Source organism: Carassius gibelio, chromosome B25 (assembly GCF_023724105.1).
Source record: "Carassius gibelio isolate Cgi1373 ecotype wild population from Czech Republic chromosome B25, carGib1.2-hapl.c, whole genome shotgun sequence".
NCBI lineage: Eukaryota > Metazoa > Chordata > Actinopteri > Cypriniformes > Cyprinidae > Carassius > Carassius gibelio.
The window spans coordinates 25,596,229-25,618,885 of record NC_068420.1 but is presented as its reverse complement, the minus strand read 5'-3'; the positions used below and the strand labels follow the sequence as shown (position 1 = coordinate 25,618,885).

The 22,657-nt window shown below is 33.9% G+C and overlaps 2 long non-coding RNA genes across 3 annotated transcripts; one reads left to right on the top strand and one right to left on the bottom strand.

Moving 5' to 3' along the window:
• Nucleotides 1–284: 284 nt before the first annotated feature.
• Nucleotides 285–2,775, top strand: LOC128014186 (uncharacterized). Its single transcript, XR_008183496.1, has 3 exons — nt 285–1,085; nt 1,518–1,608; nt 2,715–2,775. It is a non-coding gene; the product is annotated as an uncharacterized LOC128014186 (long non-coding RNA).
• Nucleotides 2,776–5,315: 2,540 nt separating this feature from the next.
• On the bottom strand, nt 5,316–11,226 carry LOC128014184 (uncharacterized). 2 transcript variants are annotated; one of them, XR_008183491.1, is made up of 6 exons: nt 8,998–11,226; nt 8,469–8,559; nt 7,456–7,585; nt 7,253–7,337; nt 6,566–6,693; nt 5,316–6,445 (listed from the first exon to the last, which is right to left on the bottom strand). It is a non-coding gene; the product is annotated as an uncharacterized LOC128014184 (long non-coding RNA). The 2 variants fall into 2 exon arrangements; XR_008183492.1 differs by having other exon boundaries at nt 9,244–10,222.
• Between the last annotated feature and the right edge of the window lie 11,431 nt (nt 11,227–22,657).

Genomic DNA, 22,657 nt, shown 5'->3' with positions numbered 1-22,657 from the left:
GCAACATACTGTATTGCTGGTGACAAAAACACATTAAAACTTTTTTAGCTGTAAAATGCGCAATGGTTCTTTTTTTACTTTTTCATTGATTTTTATTTTTTTCATAGGCCTAGATTTAATTTTTTATTATTACAGAATTCAATATCAAGTCCGTGACACATAACTGTAACACATTTTCACATTAAGAAACAATTTAGTTTAAATAAAAAGAACAAAAAATATCTAAAAATAAATAAATTATTTATTAGCGATAGGCCTACAGATTTATTTATTTTTTTAATTTATTTTTTATTTTTTTACTTTAGACTCTAAAGTTAAAAGTTTTTATTAAGGCTATTGTAAAGGCTTCTTAAAAATGATGTCGCTGATGAGCCTCTGATCGCTGTCAGATTCTGTGATATGAATGTCCGCTAATGGGTTTAGAATGAGCCCCGCTCGGCCTGTGTTCTGGCTTACTGTAATATTTCACCTGTAATAAGACCGAAATAATATAATTAAAATAAAGAAATGAATGAATACATGATAACATCTAAATAAATGTTGATAGATTTAGCGTTATAGTTTTAAAAATATTAATAAACAGCAAATCAACACAGAAAGACCTAAATAATAATAATACATAATTAATAAACAGCGCCGCCCCTCCCACTACGCGCATCACGCGCTGTGCGTCAACCCCAAAGCGTCAAAAACTGAAGCGTGGTCAAGCGCCTCTAGCGTCACTGACATGAGATGTTTATCGCTTTGAAATCACGTTCAAGAAGTCTCATTCAGCACACATCGCGATACTTTCCATCAGTTTGCAAGAGCCGCAGGTTGGGTGAGTTATACAGTCTATGGTGAGTAGTAGTAAATATGCTCTTTTAATGCCTGTCATAAAACGTATTCTGTCTTCTTTATTAATCAGATGAGCGCCTTATGTTTACTCTCTGTATTACATCGGTCATCCGAGGCTGTCTTTGAGTTTCATTGTGTTTAACTAAATGAGCACAGCTGCTAACTGGTTAAACTCTATCGGTCACGTGACGTGACGTGACGTGCCACAGACCTGGGATCCGTTTTATATTCATTTCAGGTTCAAAGATGTAAGTTGTATTTGTAGTAAAATCATGGTAACCATGACACCTACAAAAGTAGGTAAAACCCAGTAAACAAGACATTTACCATGTTTTTTTTTATTTTTTTTTTTTATTTTTTTTTACCACAGTAACTGTAGTTTTACTGTAGTATAGTAATAGCACATTAATCACCAAATTAACTATAGTTGTACCACTGTAATGGTAGTGTTTTAATGTGCTTTTATATGACATTTCACAGTAATCACATTTACTGTACCATGCTTGTAATACCTTTTTTTTTTTTTTTTTTTTTTTTTTTTTTTACATTAAAAAACATTTTTCCCATATTGTAGTTCAATTCATATTGGTTTATATCTTACATATTTTGCTCACAGATCACTATTAACATTCTGTATATAATTCTGTTTTATTTTCTTTCCCCTTGTATTAATTTTTTAGCTGAAAAGACGTAAAGTAAGCAGTCACCCCAGTGGTGTTTGTGGAGAGGTATTCCTTCAGAAATGGAGAAGACAGAAAGCTGCAGAGGCAGGTTGGTCTGTGATAGTTTGTCCCTTTTATCAAACATTCCTGTTGTTATCATTTGCACAGCATTTTGTTGTTTCTTAAACTGTTGTACGGTCCAAATACCCACACTTGCCATCTTTGCACATTTCCTTTATTTGGCCCAAGTGAGCATGAAGATCACAATGTGTGTCGATCTTAACATGACAAAGTTCGTTTCAACTTTGTATTTTAAAAGAAACTTCTAAATGTCTTTTCAATAGTCCCTAATAATACATTTTAATGCGCTTTTCTAGAACCCAAAGCGCTAAAATTAGCGCCCTATTAACCCTATTAAAGATGACAATTTATTTTGTGGTGCTTCTAATTAAGTGATAAAAAGAAGTTACAAATGATGTACAAAATAAATATACTTTTCTGTGCACCAAGAAAACATGCAACACTTTGTTTTACTACTAAATTAGTCTCAATTTCTAATTATTATAATTAATATTTCACAAACATTGGAAAGTTGCGTGACCTCCTGTGAGATCTCTGCAAAAAGTCTCACATTAATTCCAAAACATGATGCATGATGGGATACACTAAGTGTTGTATAGCGCTCCGGAGCAGTATTGGAGAGGTTTAGTGTGTGTTAAGGACACTGTGCTTTGGCATTATTAAGACCGGGGACAGTCTCATAGTCACGTACACACACTCTCAAGTGAATAAGACCTCAAGTGTGGGTAACTGGAAAGGGGAAAAGTCTTTAAAATGATCCCTAAATACAGTCGCACGTCAAAGTCTTAATAATTCACTAATTCAATTTAACACTTGTATGATATTGTACAAGCCCCTGGACAATCTCATCTGACACTATCACAATATTGGAAAATCAGTTGCCCCACACAGTCAGAAAGTTTATATTGTTCATTGGCTTCTCATTAAATTACTTTAAATAAGCCCCATCAGTTTATGTTCCCACTATACGTGATCTCCATGACTAGATATTGCTATTAATGACTTGCTTTTAATAATGGATGCATTTAACATTTAATTATACAGCATCTTTGCAGATTATGCTTTCATGGTCTAAAAAAAACACAGTAATGTTGCATTTAATTACATAATATTTCTATCCTTTCTGTCTTACAGGATTGTTTCCAGATAACACTGTAGTTCTCCGTCATGCACAAGGATTCACCTCTTTAACTCCACCCCCCCCCCCACCCCCGCCACACACACACACAGAGAAATGGTTCCAGGATCAGTGACTCAAGACTTTGCAGTGGTTTGATTTCTGCAGAAGATGTAACTTTGTTTTAATTAACCTTATAATGAATACATTGTGACCTTTCAGCAACCCATATACTGTACTATATACAGAACCAGTGATGACAACAATAGTTAATAATTGTGTTCTCTTTGTCAAGCTTCATACAGTTAACTTTACTTCTGGTGCTTTTATCATAAAAAAGCTTCAGTTCTCATCAGGAGTTTTAGTAAAGGACATATTCATGCACAGCAATCCCCTAGTTCCAGTCATGAAGTGAATGATGTTATTGTTAAAGTTATATTTCTGCATTTTTATGTAGCAGGTGTTTGTTTTCCTGAACACTTTATCTTTCTTCCATTGTTCGGACAATCAGTGTTTACGTGATGCTCTGCTGATTGAGTTTTATAGATGATATTGCACACTTGACATGCATGTCTTCATGATGTTTTTTTGTGAGTTTGAAACATTTACATTGTGTTGTATCACTTTTTGGTCAATAGAATATTTTAAGAAAATGTATATTTTTACGGTGTTCTCTGAAAGATATATACCATATTTATAATGTTTTGTTTTTTAATAAAAGAATTTGCACACTGAAAAATGTTAACGTTTACAACATAACTGCCTTTTTTTTCTTCATAGTTTTATTCTTTAAAAACGAGCTTGGTGACAGTGCAGTAATATGCGCACTTTGTCTTTAAATGAGTTTGACATATCTATAAATACTGGAAAACTCTTACAAAATTATGTATGTTCATTATGCTTTATTTCAGTTTTTATTACTAGAGATGAATTGGTAAAGCAAGGCAAATCACAGAAACAAATTTAAATAATTTAATAACTTAATTTCACTCTTTACTTTTTATTAGTAAATGCTCTTGTCTTTGGTCAGGAAAAAATTTATCTTTTAAATTGAATGAAATGAATCTATTGGTTAGATAAGATACAACTGCGTTCATGAATGACAATAAATGGTTAAGGAAGTGTGATGAAGCTGCTCAGCTTTGATGTCATTGGCTGTGAATGTTCCTTGTCATCGCAGGACTGTCTGTGGTTGGATTATCTTTTAACCCATATTAAACAGCGGATCATGTTACAAAAGTATGTTTTGCTGCTATTATCACATTAGTAAATATATTAAGTCAACATTGGGTGTTTCTATGTTGAGAAAAATCACCTTTTTACCGAGATCCTAACACTAACCCTAAGAATAACTTCAATGAACTACAAAAAACAGCGCCTAGTATTCCCTTTCCATAGATAGAACGATGGAGGCTTATGGGTAATGTAGTTTAAAAAGTTTTATTAACGAAATGAAATAAATAATATATTGAATGGTAAACTAGACATATAAATATGTTCACTGTGTAAACCACTATGATATATTTGAGAGGCATGGTGAAATTTAGTATTTTAGAGTATGCAATATTTAAAATGCCTTTATGCCACCTTTCCATTCATTTCTGAAAACTGTGCCCAACATTATTTTATCAGCATAGCATAAGTAGTAATCATGCTGATTTTCGCTTTGATATGTTAATTGGACTCTGATTTACAGCCATTTGAAATGTACAGTTTTTGGCTCTTCCGGGGGGTGCTACTGGGCCCCTGGGGGTAGAAGGGCAGTAAAACCTACATATATGTATTCTCCTCATCATGAACAACAAACTGAGCTGAGTCACATTTATATCTGACAGTTTTCACTGTCCTCTGTTTTCTATTCTATTCATCATGGCTATTATACCTTTTGACAGGACATTGTGAGGCCATCTGATGAAACATGGAAAAATTAGAAAGAAATGTTTTAATAATAAAAATAATAGATTATTTATTTGATTTTTGAAGTAAACATCAATAAATATAATGGATGAACCTGCAACAACATGCCATTATCTATTCCCCACTCTTAAGCAGTAATCAAGGACAATGTATACACATTGTGATACTTCACTATTACACAAGGACAAATTCATTCATATATATATATATATATATATATATATATATATATATATATATATATATATATATATATATTACTAATAACTAATTAGCAAAAATCAGTGTAAAAATGTCCTCTCACCCCTGTCTCTTGCTCCTCATGTGCTGGACATCAGTAATGTGTGTGCTCTTGGTTTTAATGCAGTACAAGATCCACGTTGATCATTCCTGCTACATTCTCAGTTATCCCTCAAGTGTTTGTAACAATAAAGCCCATGGCACCATCTTGTAATGCAAAATAATTAATCTCGTAACTCCCTTTCTTTCACAAAACAATTGGCATTTGTTACTAAATATAAACAATAATAACTTTCTGGTGTACTGATGTCCCAGATGTCATTAATCTGATCAAATATTTTTATGTCTTAAGTAAAAAATAATCCCAATAATGATTATGTAGTTTTTCCAAGTCTAAAATAAACACATATGAGCCTACCTAGTAAAATGATGTATTTAACAAGAATCTTCAGAACACAATATTCGTCATATTCATTTTATTGAAGCATAGACTATAAAGATGATAAAGTAGCATCAAGACAAATAAGATTCAAGGAAAATAATTATTCATAATCAAAAATACATTAACCTCATATATTAATCAGTTCACACAGATGAGTGATGAAATGTCCTTAAAAGTCACAGTCCCATCCAGTCAACTGTGATACAGATCATGTGATACATATAAGACATTTGATACTGTTTCAGAAAATAATGATTCCTTATCAACACATCTAAACTGGTTTCATCGTGATCTTCTCTCGTGTCTGGAAACAGCTTTTGGTTGATATCCAGCACTGATGTGGTGTAGCTTGTTCTCAGCCAGAAAATTAGATTAGATTAGATTAGATTCAACTTTATTGTCATTATGCAGAGTACAAGTACAGAGCTAATGAAATGCAGTTAGCATCTAACCAGAAGTGCAAGAATATAGTGTTTTATATACATAAAAGTGCAGAGTAAGTAAAGCTATGATATACAGAATTTACAGTGGAGTTGCTATATACAATATTGATCAGAGTATATACAGAATATAAATATGAATGTAATGTAGGGATTGTATGTACATTATGAACAGAGCAAAGAAGGATTATATATACATTATGAATAGCAGGAACTTGAGAACAGTGGTAATAAATACAGTTGAATGAGTGTGCAAAGTATTGTTGAACAATCTATTATATGCAAAATAATAGTAGTGCAATTATATTTATTGTAGAAATAGTTTACTGTGCTTGTACAGTAACAGCTTTAGACAGTTTATAGTGTAATGGATTTAACCATGTGCAGTCTGTGCAAAATATGAGTAGTGCAATACATGTATGTAAAGTACTGTGACCAGTGCAGTAAAAGAGCAGGTGCAGGTTAGATTGGTGGTGTGGAGTTCAGGAGTGTCACAGCCTCGGGGAAGAAGCTCTTCCTGAGTCTACTAGTTCGAGAGCGTAGGCTTCTGTAACGCCTGCCGGATGGAAGGAGGGTGAAAGGTCCATGGTTAGGGTGAGAGGCATCCTTGATGATGTTTCTTGCCCTGCCCAGACAGCGCTTCTGATAAATGTTCTCTATGGAGGTTAACTGGGTGCAAGTGAGATCTCCCAGTCCTAAGATCCCAGACCTGGTCAAAGTGAAACAAACAATCCAGATGAAGTTGTTTAATGGACATAGAGCTCATCTTATGTTCTGTGTGATTTTAGCAGGATGAGTAACTATGACCCTTGTAGTACTGTACACTTACCATTCTTCAAGCTGTTTTAAGATCTTTTGAGAAGCTTTTTCTCTGAAGACAATTTACCACATCCTCTTCTTTCAGTCCTTTCAAGAGCATCACTTGGTCAAAACCCCTCATTTGGTTGATGAGATCATCTGTACAAAGTAAAATTGTTAAAATACTGCAATAAACAATTTCATTATGCAAGAATTTAGAAAAAGTTACAGAGGCAAAGGACTTGCTCATGAGACTCCATTAGCATGTGTAGTTCTCAGAGACTCTAGAATTCATCTATTGTTGCAGTAAATGTGTTTTCTTCCTCTAGAATCTTTCTCCAGAGCTAATGACTTCTCTCACAAATGTGTTTTAGTCTGTGCAGTGTAAGGCTTTGCTCAAACCAATCAACTATCAATTCACAATTTATAACACAACATTCACAAAACAGTAAGATAATGTCAATTGGTGTTTATATCAATTAAACCACTTTTATGACACTTGTATGCTTTTAAGAATAACAGGTGGTGTTTTTTTAAAACTTTAGATTAAAAATGTTCCAGTCAAACTTTGCTAACATGCTATAATTATTATAGCTGTATCAAATAAAATAAAATAAATAAAAAAACATTGGAAAGAATAATTACGGCTGACATGACCAGTCCTGTGAGAGATCATCATAAAGTCCTGTAACACATCATTGCTTCAACACACACATACCAGAGGACTTCTGTTTGCTTGAGCACAAGATGACCATCTTCATTTCTCATCCTGAGCAAATCATTTCCTTGGTCTTCCTTCTCTTCTGTGAAACAAGATAATCTTACTCTGTGTGCAATGAGCAATATTGCTCATTAAACATATAATTAAGTTAATTTAAAGTAAGATTCAGACCAGAGCATTTGATGAGTAAACAAATGTACCTGGGAAGAGCTGATCGTGGCAAGAGTCGCTGAGACTCAGTAATAGCTCTTTTAGTTTTTAGGAAGGTTTGTGAGGGTTGGCCCACCAAAAACTTCTGAAAAAGAAGAACAGCATTATCTGCAAACAATCCTGTAAGACAGAAAGAAAGGAAATATTATTTCATTACATGCAACTTATACATTACTATATACTTTAACTTATACATTACTTACATACATTATTTTTTAGACCATGAAAGCATTAGTGAATTATTAAGACTTTGATGTGGGACTGTATTTAGGGATCATTTTAAAGACTTTTCCCCTTTCCAGATACCCACACTTGAGGTCTTATTCACTTGAGAGTGTGTGTACGTGACTATGAGACTGTCCCCGGTCTTAATAATGCCAAAGCACGGTGTCCTTAACACACACTAAACCTCTCCAATACTGCTCCGGAGCGCTATACAACGCTTAGTGTATCCCATCATGCATCATGTTTTGGAATTAATGTGAGACTTTTTGCAGAGATCTCACAGGAGGTCACGCAACTTTCCAATGTTTGTGAAATATTAATTATAATAATTAGAAATTGAGACTAATTTAGTAGTAAAACAAAGTGTTGCATGTTTTCTTGGTGCACAGAAAAGTATATTTATTTTGTACATCATTTGTAACTTCTTTTTATCACTTAATTAGAAGCACCACAAAATAAATTGTCATCTTTAATAGGGTTAATAGGGCGCTAATTTTAGCGCTTTGGGTTCTAGAAAAGCGCATTAAAATGTATTATTAGGGACTATTGAAAAGACATTTAGAAGTTTCTTTTAAAATACAAAGTTGAAACGAACTTTGTCATGTTAAGATCGACACACATTGTGATCTTCATGTTCACTTGGGCCAAATAAAGGAAATGTGCAAAGATGGCAAGTGTGGGTATTTGGACCGTACAACAGTTTAAGAAACAACAAAATGCTGTGCAAATGATAACAACAGGAATGTTTGATAAAAGGGACAAACTATCACAGACCAACCTGCCTCTGCAGCTTTCTGTCTTCTCCATTTCTGAAGGAATACCTCTCCACAAACACCACTGGGGTGACTGCTTACTTTACGTCTTTTCAGCTAAAAAATTAATACAAGGGGAAAGAAAATAAAACAGAATTATATACAGAATGTTAATAGTGATCTGTGAGCAAAATATGTAAGATATAAACCAATATGAATTGAACTACAATATGGGAAAAATGTTTTTTAATGTAAAAAAAAAAAAAAAAAAAAAAAAAAAAAAGGTATTACAAGCATGGTACAGTAAATGTGATTACTGTGAAATGTCATATAAAAGCACATTAAAACACTACCATTACAGTGGTACAACTATAGTTAATTTGGTGATTAATGTGCTATTACTATACTACAGTAAAACTACAGTTACTGTGGTAAAAAAAATAAATAAATAATAAATAAATAAAAAAAAAAACATGGTAAATGTCTTGTTTACTGGGTTTTACCTACTTTTGTAGGTGTCATGGTTACCATGATTTTACTACAAATACAACTTACATCTTTGAACCTGAAATGAATATAAAACGGATCCCAGGTCTGTGGCACGTCACGTCACGTCACGTGACCGATAGAGTTTAACCAGTTAGCAGCTGTGCTCATTTAGTTAAACACAATGAAACTCAAAGACAGCCTCGGATGACCGATGTAATACAGAGAGTAAACATAAGGCGCTCATCTGATTAATAAAGAAGACAGAATACGTTTTATGACAGGCATTAAAAGAGCATATTTACTACTACTCACCATAGACTGTATAACTCACCCAACCTGCGGCTCTTGCAAACTGATGGAAAGTATCGCGATGTGTGCTGAATGAGACTTCTTGAACGTGATTTCAAAGCGATAAACATCTCATGTCAGTGACGCTAGAGGCGCTTGACCACGCTTCAGTTTTTGACGCTTTGGGGTTGACGCACAGCGCGTGATGCGCGTAGTGGGAGGGGCGGCACTGTTTATTAATTATGTATTATTATTATTTAGGTCTTTCTGTGTTGATTTGCTGTTTATTAATATTTTTAAAACTATAACGCTAAATCTATCAACATTTATTTAGATGTTATCATGTATTCATTCATTTCTTTATTTTAATTATATTATTTCGGTCTTATTACAGGTGAAATATTACAGTAAGCCAGAACACAGGCCGAGCGGGGCTCATTCTAAACCCATTAGCGGACATTCATATCACAGAATCTGACAGCGATCAGAGGCTCATCAGCGACATCATTTTTAAGAAGCCTTTACAATAGCCTTAATAAAAACTTTTAACTTTAGAGTCTAAAGTAAAAAAATAAAAAATAAATTAAAAAAATAAATAAATCTGTAGGCCTATCGCTAATAAATAATTTATTTATTTTTAGATATTTTTTGTTCTTTTTATTTAAACTAAATTGTTTCTTAATGTGAAAATGTGTTACAGTTATGTGTCAAGGACTTGATATTGAATTCTGTAATAATAAAAAATTAAATCTAGGCCTATGAAAAAAATAAAAATCAATGAAAAAGTAAAAAAAGAACCATTGCGCATTTTACAGCTAAAAAAGTTTTAATGTGTTTTTGTCACCAGCAATACAGTATGTTGCTCAGTTTTGTACAGTAAGTTAAGCTCCGATTTTTTTTCAAGTTTCAGTGAGTTTCTTCTGTTGTCCTGTGAAAAATTAAATAATAATAATAATAATTAATCAGAAAATATTGTGCTGATGCACGAAAGATGCCTCCAGTTGAAATGCATTAGTTTTAAAAAACGTGCTGCAATCATGAAAATAAGGAAATAAACGTGTGCCTGCCTCGAATAAATAGATTAAATTACGTGACAAAATCACGAACTGCCGTGAGACTGGGTTTCCGTGTGTGGACCACGGAAGAAGAGTGTCATTGACTTGCGTTAGAGTTATCCGTGATCTCAGCACAGACTCACTCCGTGCTCGTATCACAGATTTTAGTTAGGCTAACAGAATCAAAGTGAATCTGTTTGATGGCAGGACAATGCAATAGTTACAATAACAGTCAGGTTGGTCATGGTATTTGGTGTTGAAAAAAATAAATACTTCAAATGTTGCGTTTCCAGATGAGATAGCACGTCCATTGAGTGAGGTCTGTACTCCATCACTGAAACGATCCGTGTGTGGACCACGGAAGATGAGTGTCATTGACTTGCGTTAGAGTTATCCGTGATCTAAGCACAGACTCACTCCGTGCTCCTATCACAGATTTTAGTTCTGACTATAGCCAAAATGTGTGTAAAACGCCATCAAACTGGATTTTATGATGACAGGACGAGAAAAAATGCCAAGTTAATTACATGCCATTGCAACAGTGTCGACGAAAAGCTTGTAAGTTCCTAAACAAGTGAGTGAGGTCAGGTTGTGGAGGTCCGTGCCATCACGGGACTTTTGTAACTGAAACAAACGTAATTTTTATGATGACAGGACAATGCAATAACTACAACAGCTGTCTGGTTAACGTCATTATGGCATTTGATATTGGAAAAGAAACAAATACTTCAAATGTTGCGTTTCCAAATGAGAAAGCACGTCCGTTCAGCGAGTTCTGTACTCCGTCATTGAAACGGGTATCCGTGTGTGGATCACGGGAGGTCAGTGTCATTGACTTGCGTTGGAGAAATATCCGTGGCCGGGTCACGGAATTTGGGGCAATTCCGTGATGGCTTCACGGATTTTGAGTTAAGGACCCGTGGACATTTCACGGAATTCTGTGAGACCAGGTTGTGTTGAAATACTGCTTCTGTTCAAATGAAGTGAAATCTAGCCCAAATCTGCTCAAAAGCTTTTCTCTCTATTAGAGAAAGCTGTTTCATTCAATATTCAGTGCAAATCTCGCCAAACTGAAGGATGCTTATGCCTTATGAAATACAATGTGTTTTGCAATGCTGTAAGACTGTTTTTAATGTGTTAGAAGTTATATGCACAAAAACAGGTTTCTGAGAGCAGTAATGTTGAAATACTGCTTCTGTTCAAATGAAGTGAAAACTAGCCGAAATCTGCTCAAAAGCTTTTCTCTCTATTAGAGAAAGCTGTTTCATTCAATATTCAGTGCAAATCTTGCCAAACTGAAGGATGCTTATGCCTTATGAAATACAATGTTTTTGCAATGCTGTAAGACTGTTTTTAATGTGTTAGAAGTTATATGCACAAAAACAGGTTTCTGAGAGCAGTAAATGTTGAAATACTGCTTCTGTTCAAATGAAGTGAAATCTAGCCCAAATCTGCTCAAAAGCTTTTCTCTCTATTAGAGAAAGCTGTTTCATTCAATATTCAGTGCAAATCTTGCCAAACTGAAGGATGCTTATGCCTTATGAAATACAATGTGTTTTGCAATGCTGTAAGACTGTTTTTAATGTGTTAGAAGTTATATGCACAAAAACAGGTTTCTGAGAGCAGTAATGTTGAAATACTGCTTCTGTTCAAATGAAGTGAAAACTAGCCGAAATCTGCTCAAAAGCTTTTCTCTCTATTAGAGAAAGCTGTTTCATTCAATATTCAGTGCAAATCTTGCCAAACTGAAGGATGCTTATGCCTTATGAAATACAATGTTTTTGCAATGCTGTAAGACTGTTTTTAATGTGTTAGAAGTTATATGCACAAAAACAGGTTTCTGAGAGCAGTAAATGTTGAAATACTGCTTCTGTTCAAATGAAGTGAAATCTAGCCCAAATCTGCTCAAAAGCTTTTCTCTCTATTAGAGAAAGCTGTTTCATTCAATATTCAGTGCAAATCTTGCCAAACTGAAGGATGCTTATGCCTTATGAAATACAATGTTTTTGCTATGCTGTAAGACTGTTTTTAATGTGTTAGAAGTTATATGCACAAAAACAGGTTTCTGAGAGCAGTAATGTTGAAATACTGCTTCTGTTCAAATGAAGTGAAAACTAGCCCAAATCTGCTCAAAAGCTTTTCTCTCTATTAGAGAAAGCTGTTTCATTCAATATTCAGTGCAAATCTTGCCAAACTGAAGGATGCTTATGCCTTATGAAATACAATGTTTTTGCAATGCTGTAAGACTGTTTTTAATGTGTTAGAAGTTATATGCACAAAAACAGGTTTCTGAGAGCAGTAAATGTTGAAATACTGCTTCTGTTCAAATGAAGTGAAATCTAGCCCAAATCTGCTCAAAAGCTTTTCTCTCTATTAGAGAAAGCTGTTTCATTCAATATTCAGTGCAAATCTTGCCAAACTGAAGGATGCTTATGCCTTATGAAATACAATGTTTTTGCTATGCTGTAAGACTGTTTTTAATGTGTTAGAAGTTATATGCACAAAAACAGGTTTCTGAGAGCAGTAATGTTGAAATACTGCTTCTGTTCAAATGAAGTGAAATCTAGCAGAAATCTGCTCAAAAGCTTTTCTCTCTATTAGAGAAAGCTGTTTCATTCAATATTTAGTGCAAATCTTGCCAAACTGAAGGATGCTTATGCCTTATGAAATACAATGTTTTTGCAATGCTGTAAGACTGTTTTTAATGTGTTAGAAGTTATATGCACTAAATCTTATGTTTGAGCTTCAATGCTCAAGATTATCAGTTTACAGGTTTCTGAGAGCAGTAATGTCAGTAATGTTGAAATACTGCTTCTGTTCAAATGAAGTGAAATCTAGCCCAAATCTGCTCAAAAGCTTTTCTCTCTATTAGAGAAAGCTGTTTCATTCAATATTCAGTGCAAATCTCGCCAAACTGAAGGATGCTTATGCCTTATGAAATACAATGTGTTTTGCAATGCTGTAAGACTGTTTTTAATGTGTTAGAAGTTATATGCACAAAAACAGGTTTCTGAGAGCAGTAATGTTGAAATACTGCTTCTGTTCAAATGAAGTGAAATCTGGCCGAAATCTGCTCAAAAGCTTTTCTCTCTATTAGAGAAAGCTGTTTCATTCAATATTCAGTGCAAATCTTGCCAAACTGAAGGATGCTTATGCCTTATGAAATACAATGTTTTTGCAATGCTGTATGACTGTTTTTAATGTGTTAGAAGTTATATGCACAAAAACAGGTTTCTGAGAGCAGTAAATGTTGAAATACTGCTTCTGTTCAAATGAAGTGAAATCTAGCCCAAATCTGCTCAAAAGCTTTTCTCTCTATTAGAGAAAGCTGTTTCATTCAATATTCAGTGCAAATCTTGCCAAACTGAAGGATGCTTATGCCTTATGAAATACAATGTTTTGCTATGCTGTAAGACTGTTTTTAATGTGTTAGAAGTTATATGCACAAAAACAGGTTTCTGAGAGCAGTAATGTTGAAATACTGCTTCTGTTCAAATGAAGTGAAATCTAGCCCAAATCTGCTCAAAAGCTTTTCTCTCTATTAGAGAAAGCTGTTTCATTCAATATTCAGTGCAAATCTTGCCAAACTGAAGGATGCTTATGCCTTATGAAATACAATGTTTTTGCAATGCTGTAAGACTGTTTTTAATGTGTTAGAAGTTATATGCACAGAATCTTATGATTGAGCTTCAATGCTCAAGATTATCAGTTTACAGGTTTCTGAGAGCAGTAATGTTGAAATACTGCTTCTGTTCAAATGAAGTGAAATCTAGCCCAAATCTGCTCAAAAGCTCTTCTCTCTATTAGAGAAAGCTGTTTCATTCAATATTCAGTGCAAATCTCGCCAAACTGAAGGATGCTTATGCCTTATGAAATACAATGTTTTTGCAATGCTGTAAGACTGTTTTTAATGTGTTAGAAGTTATATGCACAAAAACAGGTTTCTGAGAGCAGTAAATGTTGAAATACTGCTTCTGTTCAAATGAAGTGAAATCTAGCCCAAATCTGCTCAAAAGCTTTTCTCTCTATTAGAGAAAGCTGTTTCATTCAATATTCAGTGCAAATCTTGCCAAACTGAAGGATGCTTATGCCTTATGAAATACAATGTTTTTGCTATGCTGTAAGACTGTTTTTAATGTGTTAGAAGTTATATGCACAAAAACAGGTTTCTGAGAGCAGTAATGTTGAAATACTGCTTCTGTTCAAATGAAGTGAAATCTAGCCCAAATCTGCTCAAAAGCTTTTCTCTCTATTAGAGAAAGCTGTTTCATTCAATATTCAGTGCAAATCTTGCCAAACTGAAGGATGCTTATGCCTTATGAAATACAATGTTTTTGCAATGCTGTAAGACTGTTTTTAATGTGTTAGAAGTTATATGCACAAAATCTTATGATTGAGCTTCAATGCTCAAGATTATCAGTTTACAGGTTTCTGAGAGCAGTAATGTTGAAATACTGCTTCTGTTCAAATGAAGTGAAATCTAGCCCAAATCTGCTCAAAAGCTTTTTCTCTATTAGAGAAAGCTGTTTCATTCAATATTCAGTGCAAATCTTGCCGAACTGAAGGATGCTTATGCCTTATGAAATACAATGTTTTTTGCAATGCTGTAAGACTGTTTTTAATGTGTTAGAAGTTATATGCACAAAAACAGGTTTCTGAGAGCAGTAATGTTGAAATACTGCTTCTGTTCAAATGAAGTGAAATCTAGCCCAAATCTGCTCAAAAGCTTTTCTCTCTATTAGAGAAAGCTGTTTCATTCAATATTCAGTGCAAATCTTGCCAAACTGAAGGATGCTTATGCCTTATGAAATACAATGTTTTTGCAATGCTGTAAGACTGTTTTTAATGTGTTAGAAGTTATATGCACAGAATCTTATGATTGAGCTTCAATGCTCAAGATTATCAGTTTACAGGTTTCTGAGAGCAGTAATGTTGAAATACTGCTTCTGTTCAAATGAAGTGAAATCTAGCCCAAATCTGCTCAAAAGCTTTTCTCTCTATTAGAGAAAGCTGTTTCATTCAATATTCAGTGCAAATCTCGCCAAACTGAAGGATGCTTATGCCTTATGAAATACAATGTGTTTTGCAATGCTGTAAGACTGTTTTTAATGTGTTAGAAGTTATATGCACAAAAACAGGTTTCTGAGAGCAGTAATGTTGAAATACTGCTTCTGTTCAAATGAAGTGAAAACTAGCCGAAATCTGCTCAAAAGCTTTTCTCTCTATTAGAGAAAGCTGTTTCATTCAATATTCAGTGCAAATCTTGCCAAACTGAAGGATGCTTATGCCTTATGAAATACAATGTTTTTGCAATGCTGTAAGACTGTTTTTAATGTGTTAGAAGTTATATGCACAAAATCTTATGATTGAGCTTCAATGCTCAAGATTATCAGTTTACAGGTTTCTGAGAGCAGTAATGTTGAAATACTGCTTCTGTTCAAATGAAGTGAAATCTAGCCCAAATCTGCTCAAAAGCTTTTCTCTCTATTAGAGAAAGCTGTTTCATTCAATATTCAGTGCAAATCTTGCCAAACTGAAGGATGCTTATGCCTTATGAAATACAATGTTTTTTGCAATGCTGTAAGACTGTTTTTAATGTGTTAGAAGTTATATGCACAAAAACAGGTTTCTGAGAGCAGTAATGTTGAAATACTGCTTCTGTTCAAATGAAGTGAAATCTAGCCCAAATCTGCTCAAAAGCTTTTCTCTCTATTAGAGAAAGCTGTTTCATTCAATATTCAGTGCAAATCTTGCCAAACTGAAGGATGCTTATGCCTTATGAAATACAATGTTTTTGCAATGCTGTAAGACTGTTTTTAATGTGTTAGAAGTTATATGCACAAAAACAGGTTTCTGAGAGCAGTAATGTTGAAATACTGCTTCTGTTCAAATGAAGTGAAATCTGGCCGAAATCTGCTCAAAAGCTTTTCTCTCTATTAGAGAAAGCTGTTTCATTCAATATTCAGTGCAAATCTTGCCAAACTGAAGGATGCTTATGCCTTATGAAATACAATGTTTTTGCAATGCTGTAAGACTGTTTTTAATGTGTTAGAAGTTATATGCACAAAAACAGGTTTCTGAGAGCAGTAAATGTTGAAATACTGCTTCTGTTCAAATGAAGTGAAATCTAGCCCAAATCTGCTCAAAAGCTTTTCTCTCTATTAGAGAAAGCTTTTTCATTCAATATTCAGTGCAAATCTCGCCAAACTGAAGGATGCTTATGCCTTATGAAATACAATGTGTTTTGCAATGCTGTAAGACTGTTTTTAATGTGTTAGAAGTTATATGCACAAAATCTTATGATTGAGCTTCAATGCTCAAGATTATCAGTTTACAGGTTTCTGAGAGCAGTAATGTTGAAATACTGCTTCTGTTCAAATGAAGTGAAATCTAGCCCAAATCTGCTCAAAAGCTTTTCTCTCTATTAGAGAAAGCTGTTTCATTCAATATTCAGTGCAAATCTTGCCAAACTGAAGGATGCTTATGCCTTATGAAATACAATGTTTTTGCAATGCTGTAAGACTGTTTTTAATGTGTTAGAAGTTATATGCACAAAAACAGGTTTCTGAGAGCAGTAATGTTGAAATACTGCTTCTGTTCAAATGAAGTGAAATCTGGCCGAAATCTGCTCAAAAGCTTTTCTCTCTATTAGAGAAAGCTGTTTCATTCAATATTCAGTGCAAATCTTGCCAAACTGAAGGATGCTTATGCCTTATGAAATACAATGTTTTTTTGCAATGCTGTAAGACTGTTTTTAATGTGTTAGAAGTTATATGCACAAAAACAGGTTTCTGAGAGCAGTAATGTTGAAATACTGCTTCTGTTCAAATGAAGTGAAATCTAGCCCAAATCGGTAACACTTTAGAATAAGGTTCCATTAGTTAATGTTAGTTAACTACTTTTATTAACATGAACTAAGCAAGAACAATCCTTCTACAGCATTTATAAGTCTTAGTTCATGTTAATTTCAACATTTACTAATGCATTATTTAAATCAAAAGTTGTGCTTGTTAACATTAGTTAATGCACTGTGAATTACCATGAACTAACAATGAATAACTGTATTTTCATTAACTAACATTGACGAAGATGAATAAATACAGTAATAAATGTATTATTCGTTGTTTGTTCATGTTAATTAATACATTAACTAACATTAACTAATGGAACCTTATTCTAAAGTGTTACCCCCAAATCTGCTCAAAAGCTTTTCTCTCTATTAGAGAAAGGTGTTTCATTCAATATTCAGTGCAAATCTTGCCAAACTGAAGGATGCTTATGCCTTATGAAATACAATGTTTTTGCAATGCTGTAAGACTGTTTTTAATGTGTTAGAAGTTATATGCACAAAAACAGGTTTCTGAGAGCAGTAATGTTGAAATACTGCTTCTGTTCAAATGAAGTGAAATCTAGCCCAAATCTGCTCAAAAGCTTTTCTCTCTATTAGAGAAAGCTGTTTCATTCAATATTCAGTGCAAATCTTGCCAGACTGAAGGATGCTTATGCCTTATGAAATACAATGTTTTTTGCAATGCTGTAAGACTGTTTTTAATGTGTTAGAAGTTATATGCACAAAAACAGGTTTCTGAGAGCAGTAATGTTGAAATACTGCTTCTGTTCAAATGAAGTGAAATCTAGCCCAAATCTGCTAAAAAGCTTTTCTCTCTATTAGAGAAAGGTGTTTCATTCAATATTCAGTGCAAATCTTGCCAAACTGAAGGATGCTTATGCCTTATGAAATACAATGTTTTTGCAATGCTGTAAGACTGTTTTTAATGTGTTAGAAGTTATATGCACAAAAACAGGTTTCTGAGAGCAGTAATGTTGAAATACTGCTTCTGTTCAAATGAAGTGAAATCTGGCCGAAATCTGCTCAAAAGCTTTTCTCTCTATTAGAGAAAGCTGTTTCATTCAATATTCAGTGCAAATCTTGCCAAACTGAAGGATGCTTATGCCTTATGAAATACAATGTTTTTGCAATGCTGTAAGACTGTTTTTAATGTGCTAGAAGTTATATGCACAAAAACAGGTTTCTGAGAGCAGTAATGTTGAAATACTGCTTCTGTTCAAATGAAGTGAAATCTAGCCCAAATCTGCTCAAAAGCTTTTCTCTCTATTAGAGAAAGCTGTTTCATTCAATATTCAGTGCAAATCTTGCCAAACTGAAGGATGCTTATGCCTTATGAAATACAATGTTTTTGCAATGCTGTAAGACTGTTTTTAATGTGTTAGAAGTTATATGCACAAAAACAGGTTTCTGAGAGCAGTAATGTTGAAATACTGCTTCTGTTCAAATGAAGTGAAATCTGGCCGAAATCTGCTCAAAAGCTTTTCTCTCTATTAGAGAAAGCTGTTTCATTCAATATTCAGTGCAAATCTTGCCAAACTGAAGGATGCTTATGCCTTATGAAATACAATGTTTTTGCAATGCTGTAAGACTGTTTTTAATGTGTTAGAAGTTATATGCACAAAAACAGGTTTCTGAGAGCAGTAAATGTTGAAATACTGCTTCTGTTCAAATGAAGTGAAATCTAGCCCAAATCTGCTCAAAAGCTTTTCTCTCTATTAGAGAAAGCTGTTTCATTCAATATTCAGTGCAAATCTTGCCAAACTGAAGGATGCTTATGCCTTATGAAATACAATGTTTTTGCTATGCTGTAAGACTGTTTTTAATGTGTTAGAAGTTATATGCACAAAAACAGGTTTCTGAGAGCAGTAATGTTGAAATACTGCTTCTGTTCAAATGAAGTGAAATCTAGCCCAAATCTGCTCAAAAGCTTTTCTCTCTATTAGAGAAAGCTGTTTCATTCAATATTCAGTGCAAATCTCGCCAAACTGAAGGATGCTTATGCCTTATGAAATACAATGTGTTTTGCAATGCTGTAAGACTGTTTTTAATGTGTTAGAAGTTATATGCACAAAAACAGGTTTCTGAGAGCAGTAATGTTGAAATACTGCTTCTGTTCAAATGAAGTGAAATCTAGCCCAAATCTGCTCAAAAGCTTTTTCTCTATTAGAGAAAGCTGTTTCATTCAATATTCAGTGCAAATCTTGCCAAACTGAAGGATGCTTATGCCTTATGAAATACAATGTTTTTGCAATGCTGTAAGACTGTTTTTAATGTGTTAGAAGTTATATGCACAGAATCTTATGATTGAGCTTCAATGCTCAAGATTATCAGTTTACAGGTTTCTGAGAGCAGTAATGTTGAAATACTGCTTCTGTTCAAATGAAGTGAAATCTAGCCCAAATCTGCTCAAAAGCTTTTCTCTCTATTAGAGAAAGCTGTTTCATTCAATATTCAGTGCAAATCTCGCCAAACTGAAGGATGCTTATGCCTTATGAAATACAATGTGTTTTGCAATGCTGTAAGACTGTTTTTAATGTGTTAGAAGTTATATGCACAAAAACAGGTTTCTGAGAGCAGTAATGTTGAAATACTGCTTCTGTTCAAATGAAGTGAAAACTAGCCGAAATCTGCTCAAAAGCTTTTCTCTCTATTAGAGAAAGCTGTTTCATTCAATATTCAGTGCAAATCTTGCCAAACTGAAGGATGCTTATGCCTTATGAAATACAATGTTTTTGCAATGCTGTAAGACTGTTTTTAATGTGTTAGAAGTTATATGCACAAAATCTTATGATTGAGCTTCAATGCTCAAGATTATCAGTTTACAGGTTTCTGAGAGCAGTAATGTTGAAATACTGCTTCTGTTCAAATGAAGTGAAATCTAGCCCAAATCTGCTCAAAAGCTTTTCTCTCTATTAGAGAAAGCTGTTTCATTCAATATTCAGTGCAAATCTCGCCAAACTGAAGGATGCTTATGCCTTATGAAATACAATGTGTTTTGCAATGCTGTAAGACTGTTTTTAATGTGTTAGAAGTTATATGCACAAAAACAGGTTTCTGAGAGCAGTAATGTTGAAATACTGCTTCTGTTCAAATGAAGTGAAATCTGGCCGAAATCTGCTCAAAAGCTTTTCTCTCTATTAGAGAAAGCTGTTTCAGTCAATATTCAGTGCAAATCTTGCCAAACTGAAGGATGCTTATGCCTTATGAAATACAATGTTTTTGCAATGCTGTAAGACTGTTTTTAATGTGTTAGAAGTTATATGCACAAAAACAGGTTTCTGAGAGCAGTAAATGTTGAAATACTGCTTCTGTTCAAATGAAGTGAAATCTAGCCCAAATCTGCTCAAAAGCTTTTCTCTCTATTAGAGAAAGCTGTTTCATTCAATATTCAGTGCAAATCTTGCCAAACTGAAGGATGCTTATGCCTTATGAAATACAATGTTTTTGCTATGCTGTAAGACTGTTTTTAATGTGTTAGAAGTTATATGCACAAAAACAGGTTTCTGAGAGCAGTAATGTTGAAATACTGCTTCTGTTCAAATGAAGTGAAATCTAGCAGAAATCTGCTCAAAAGCTTTTCTCTCTATTAGAGAAAGCTGTTTCATTCAATATTTAGTGCAAATCTTGCCAAACTGAAGGATGCTTATGCCTTATGAAATACAATGTTTTTGCAATGCTGTAAGACTGTTTTTAATGTGTTAGAAGTTATATGCACTAAATCTTATGTTTGAGCTTCAATGCTCAAGATTATCAGTTTACAGGTTTCTGAGAGCAGTAATGTCAGTAATGTTGAAATACTGCTTCTGTTCAAATGAAGTGAAATCTAGCCCAAATCTGCTCAAAAGCTTTTCTCTCTATTAGAGAAAGCTGTTTCATTCAATATTCAGTGCAAATCTCGCCAAACTGAAGGATGCTTATGCCTTATGAAATACAATGTGTTTTGCAATGCTGTAAGACTGTTTTTAATGTGTTAGAAGTTATATGCACAAAAACAGGTTTCTGAGAGCAGTAATGTTGAAATACTGCTTCTGTTCAAATGAAGTGAAATCTAGCCCAAATCTGCTCAAAAGCTTTTTCTCTATTAGAGAAAGCTGTTTCATTCAATATTCAGTGCAAATCTTGCCAAACTGAAGGATGCTTATGCCTTATGAAATACAATGTTTTTGCAATGCTGTAAGACTGTTTTTAATGTGTTAGAAGTTATATGCACAGAATCTTATGATTGAGCTTCAATGCTCAAGATTATCAGTTTACAGGTTTCTGAGAGCAGTAATGTTGAAATACTGCTTCTGTTCAAATGAAGTGAAATCTAGCCCAAATCTGCTCAAAAGCTTTTCTCTCTATTAGAGAAAGCTGTTTCATTCAATATTCAGTGCAAATCTCGCCAAACTGAAGGATGCTTATGCCTTATGAAATACAATGTGTTTTGCAATGCTGTAAGACTGTTTTTAATGTGTTAGAAGTTATATGCACAAAAACAGGTTTCTGAGAGCAGTAATGTTGAAATACTGCTTCTGTTCAAATGAAGTGAAAACTAGCCGAAATCTGCTCAAAAGCTTTTCTCTCTATTAGAGAAAGCTGTTTCATTCAATATTCAGTGCAAATCTTGCCAAACTGAAGGATGCTTATGCCTTATGAAATACAATGTTTTTGCAATGCTGTAAGACTGTTTTTAATGTGTTAGAAGTTATATGCACAAAATCTTATGATTGAGCTTCAATGCTCAAGATTATCAGTTTACAGGTTTCTGAGAGCAGTAATGTTGAAATACTGCTTCTGTTCAAATGAAGTGAAATCTAGCCCAAATCTGCTCAAAAGCTTTTCTCTCTATTAGAGAAAGCTGTTTCATTCAATATTCAGTGCAAATCTTGCCAAACTGAAGGATGCTTATGCCTTATGAAATACAATGTTTTTTGCAATGCTGTAAGACTGTTTTTAATGTGTTAGAAGTTATATGCACAAAAACAGGTTTCTGAGAGCAGTAATGTTGAAATACTGCTTCTGTTCAAATGAAGTGAAATCTAGCCCAAATCTGCTCAAAAGCTTTTCTCTCTATTAGAGAAAGCTGTTTCATTCAATATTCAGTGCAAATCTTGCCAAACTGAAGGATGCTTATGCCTTATGAAATACAATGTTTTTGCAATGCTGTAAGACTGTTTTTAATGTGTTAGAAGTTATATGCACAAAAACAGGTTTCTGAGAGCAGTAATGTTGAAATACTGCTTCTGTTCAAATGAAGTGAAATCTGGCCGAAATCTGCTCAAAAGCTTTTCTCTCTATTAGAGAAAGCTGTTTCATTCAATATTCAGTGCAAATCTTGCCAAACTGAAGGATGCTTATGCCTTATGAAATACAATGTTTTTGCAATGCTGTAAGACTGTTTTTAATGTGTTAGAAGTTATATGCACAAAAACAGGTTTCTGAGAGCAGTAAATGTTGAAATACTGCTTCTGTTCAAATGAAGTGAAATCTAGCCCAAATCTGCTCAAAAGCTTTTCTCTCTATTAGAGAAAGCTTTTTCATTCAATATTCA